Source organism: Pristiophorus japonicus, chromosome 28 (genome assembly GCF_044704955.1).
Source record: "Pristiophorus japonicus isolate sPriJap1 chromosome 28, sPriJap1.hap1, whole genome shotgun sequence".
Taxonomy (NCBI): Eukaryota; Metazoa; Chordata; class Chondrichthyes; family Pristiophoridae; genus Pristiophorus; species Pristiophorus japonicus.
This window is the reverse complement of record NC_092004.1, coordinates 19,204,208-19,208,715: the sequence shown is the minus strand read 5'-3', so window position 1 is coordinate 19,208,715 and position 4,508 is coordinate 19,204,208. Positions and strand designations below refer to the sequence as shown.

The 4,508-nt window shown below is 44.7% G+C and overlaps 1 non-coding gene across 1 annotated transcript; it reads left to right on the top strand.

The window, feature by feature from the left end:
* Positions 1–4,061: 4,061 nt before the first annotated feature.
* On the top strand, positions 4,062–4,155 carry trnai-uau (transfer RNA isoleucine (anticodon UAU)). The gene is made up of 2 exons: positions 4,062–4,099; positions 4,120–4,155. It is a non-coding gene; the product is annotated as a tRNA-Ile (tRNA).
* Positions 4,156–4,508: the final 353 nt, after the last annotated feature.

Below are 4,508 nucleotides of genomic sequence, written 5' to 3'. Positions count from 1 at the left end.
TTTCTCCCTGTCTTTCCGGGTCTGTTTTCTGCCCATTTCTCTCCCACGTCTGTCCCACTCTAACCCTCCACACGTGTACTCACTTCTCCATCAAAACCGTATGTCTTTGTCTATCCTCAGCTGTCTCCCCATCTCTCATTCACTCTGTCACCCCCCAAATGTTTATCTCTCTTTGCCTCGCCGATCTATCTATTTCACTGCGCCTTCTGGTTCTCTCCCTCTTTCTCCCCACGTCTGTCTCCCGACTGCCTTCAGCTCTCTCACTCTGTTTGACCCATCGATTACCCGCCTCTGTCTTTATATGTCTCTCTGTCGGCCTCTTTCCTAGACTCCAACGTTTTTTTAAAACTTAATTCGGAAATGTGGGCGTCGCTACCAAGGCCTTCCTTCATTATTGCCCTTCTGAAACTGTCCCGGAGAGCGGTGGTGGTGAGCCGACTATTTGCAACCACTGCAGTCCGTGTGGTGAAGGAACTCCCACAGTGCCGACTTTGTCGCTGCAGTTTGATTCAACTGAGTGTCTCGCTGGACCATTGTAGAGGGCATTGAAGTGTCAACCATATTGCGCTGCGTCTGCAGTCACGTAAAGCCCGGACCAGGAAAGAACGGTGTATTTCATCCCCGAAAGGACATTAGTGAACCAGATGGATTATTATGACAATCCAGTATTAACATGGTCATTTCTGATACTAGCTTACATCTCCGCGATCTTTGGACCAGGCATCTGGATTAGTAGTTGAGTAACATTCCCACTCGGCTACTTTATGGTTTCTCTCGATCTCTCTCTCGGTGTTTTCCCGGTCTGTCTCCTCCTTCTTGCTCCCCCACCTGCCTCTCTCTGTATTGCCATCTGTCTTTTTTCACGGCCTGTTTCCATCACTCTATCTCTCCCCCCCACCCACCTACCCGTGTCTGTCTATCGCTCTGATCCGCCGTATGTCTCTCTCATTGTGCCTCCTCGTATGTCTTTCTGGTCCTGTCTCTCCTGTATGCCTCTCTCTCTGTCTCTGTCTCCTCATCTGTCTGCCGTTGCTGTCTGGCCCATCTGTATCTCCCGCCATTTCGCTTTGTTTACCCCGATTGTTTCTCCAAACTCTCTATTTATCTGTCTCTTACACGTCTGTCTCACCCCTCTCTCTCACTCTTACTGCCTCACCACGCATTTTTTCTCTCTCTCTTTACCTCTATCTCAGCCCAGTGTGTTATCTTTCTGGCTAACCCCCGTCTGCCTCCCCTGTCTGTCAATTACTGTCCCCTTCCACCATTCAACCCCGTTTGCCTCTGTCTGCCGCTCTCTATCTGCATTTAATCAGTCTTAAATTTCAGCCTCCCCTGTCTGTCACGCACTTCCCCCTTCCATCATTCTCCACCGTCTGCCTCCTCCCTTCTGCTTTCCACGTCTATCTCTCTCTTTGTCACCCATCATATCTCCCACCCACCCAGTTTGTCTACATCAGTTTCTAACCCTGTCGGTCGGCCTTGCCGCCCCATCCCCTCAGTATCGTCGCTCTCTATATCCTCCACCATAATTAACTCACTCTGTCTCCCCTCCCCCTCGTCTGTCGTTCTCTCTCTCTCTCTTTCAAAATCTATCTTTCTCGCTTTCTGTCTCTCCGGACTATCTCCCCTACATCAAAACCACCTGTCTGTCTCTCTCTTTCTGTGACATGCACAAAACTGTCTTTCCCTACCTATCTATCACTCTGTCACCTTTACCAGGCGTCAGATTTTGAAGGCGATCTTCTCGGCAAGAGTTGGGAAAATAGCGCAAATCTCCGACCACAATGACCCTTCTCTCAGGGATGCTTTGGATCTGTCAAAAGCCATTTTGACTTTCCCATGGCCGGTTTTCGGCGCACGCACATCGCGCTCTGAGAAGCGCACTTGAGGGACCTCGACGGGTGCGTGCTGACAACATACGTGCCCTTAGAGACCGCAATTTTTGGAAGTTTGGCAGGCTCTCTGTTGCCATTTATTTCCCTCAGTCTGAAACAGAACGTGACAAGTTGTCAATGGTGATTGCAATAATTATTAATCTTTCACAGAATGTTATGAAATTAATTTAATAAATCCCAGAATGGGCATCGAACCTGTGCCGACGAGGAGAGAGCGCTGCATCCTAACCACTAGGTGGCGGTCACAGGGGTGAGTAAACGTTGATGTCGAGAACTCGTGAACCAGTCAGGCGGCCTCTCTGAGAATGTTTAAAGGGAGAATGTTCAAAGTAAACTAGTCGCAACAGCAATGAATTGCAATTTAAAAAAAACAGCCAAAACCTGTGTTTTTTCCCGGAAGACATGGCGGAAATGAAACTGCGGAAGTTAACAGTTTTGAAGATTGAATATCTTTTGGAACTGGATCGTTTTATTAATTGTAAAACATATGGTTTATCTTAAAGACTTGGATATTTTATTGCAGTCCTATGCTGTTGCGACTTTACCAGAACAACAACAATTTAGCTCCCAGATTGATGCGTGGTATCGCATTGGTTTCAATACCCACAAACTGGCGCTTTGGGATTACAATATCGGACCGCATCTCGATTGCATTGTTGACGCTTCACGTCAATGACATTTAATCACAACCCCGTCATCAGAAATCTTTGCAGAGATGCTGCCTGACTGGCTGAGTATATCCAACATTTTCTGATTTCATTTCAGATTTACAGGATTCGCAGTACTTTGCTTTTAAAACTAAAAAGTAACATAAGCTGACGTCATTGGGGATTCGAAAGGCAGTACCTTTCTGCAACGGGAAACGTGAGTCATGCGTGGTGTGTCTCCTCCCTTGTGCCAGGTAAAGCAAATCACTGAGTGGGTGCAGAACATTTTGAGGGGCGAAGGGGAGCAGCATAAGCCGTTATCTTTGTGCTAACCAATGACATAAGGAAACAAGGGGATGAGTTCCTTCAGTCAGAGTTTCAGGTGCAATTGATGAAATTAATGAGCAGGACCACAAAGGTATTCTATGGATTATTCCCAGTGACCCGCGCTATTAAGTTTAGAAATAGCAACGTATGTATGGATTAATGGTGCACGAGGTTGGGCTACAGAATCCGGGGTGATTGTGACCAGTTCTTGCGCAGGAGGGATCAGTTATAGTAGGTCGTGTTGTACATCAATAGAGCTTGGACCAATGTCCTCGCGGGAAGTTTAACAACTGGGGCAGGTGAGGGGTTGAACTAATTTGGCAGTGGATTTGTGAACCAGGATGAAGCATCTGTAGATTTTGTAATTATGCCTTTATACACAAGTCCAGATGAGTATCATACATCAACTATAGCAGTGAACGTGGCCTCAGAAAGCACATTTCAGCCCATCCTTGGGAAACGATATACCACGGCTCGGCCAAACCTTCTCCTACACCGAGCACAAGCAAAGGAAACACAGGCACAGCAGAATTTGCTGATGATCGTAGAGAGTAAAATGTTCTTTGATCAGTGATAGCTCTCAATATATGTTGGTGTCTCTGTTTTAAGTTGCAATTTGTTATGTGGGATATAAGTATATTTTGCATATCTGTGTTAGTGTTAATGTATTTGAATCCAACAAATTTATTTATAATTGAATTGTGGAGCATCTGTGTTTGTTATAAATGTATTTTCTGTCTATTTCTATGTTACTTGTAAACACCTCGCAAATAAACATAAATACAATTATAAGCACAGAGATACTTAGAGATAAATTCTTAAAGAAAACAGACATAAAAACAAATACATTTATAATAACACATATATGACACAAATAATGTGATTATCAATGTTCCACACAATTTAATTTACAACTCACAGATAGATGCACAAATATATTTATACATTTCCTGCACGGACATCCAAATTCATTACAAATAACAAAACATTACACAAAAAATAAAACAGGTCTATGGCGAAAATCTATGGAGTCTCAATAACTGAAGGCTTCTTGCAGAGAGCCGGAATAGACACGATGGGATGAAAAGCTTCCTTCTGTGTTGAATGATTCGATGGTTCTTTGTCTACTTCCTTGTAAGACAGGTGGAACAGGCAGCTGTATGATGGGCGCACTAAAACCACAGGATGTGCAGCTCTAGTGGCGCAATCGGTTAGCGCGCGGTACTTATATGTCAGTACAGGCCCGGGAAATGCCGAGGTTGTGAGTTCGAGCCTCACCTAGGGCAGCCGATGCTTTGCATGTAATGTTTGCATTTTCAGAGTCTGAGGCCGTTTTCTATTTACCCATCTCTCTTGTCTATTCCGCCATGTACCACGGTGCTGTCTGTCTCTCTTCTGCGGTTGTCCCAGTGTCAATCTGTGGCATATTTCTGAATGAATACATGTGCCTGTTCCCCACATGAAATAAATGAGGCGATGAAACAATTCCTCATCTGGCACGATGGAGCGAATGAACCAACATTTATAAGAAGATGTAGTTTATTGTAAATATAACAGTCCCTCTTGAGTGATATCGGTTCAATTCTGTACAAAACCAAACTATGATCACAGCGTGTTTCCAATAAGCCACCTTTTAATG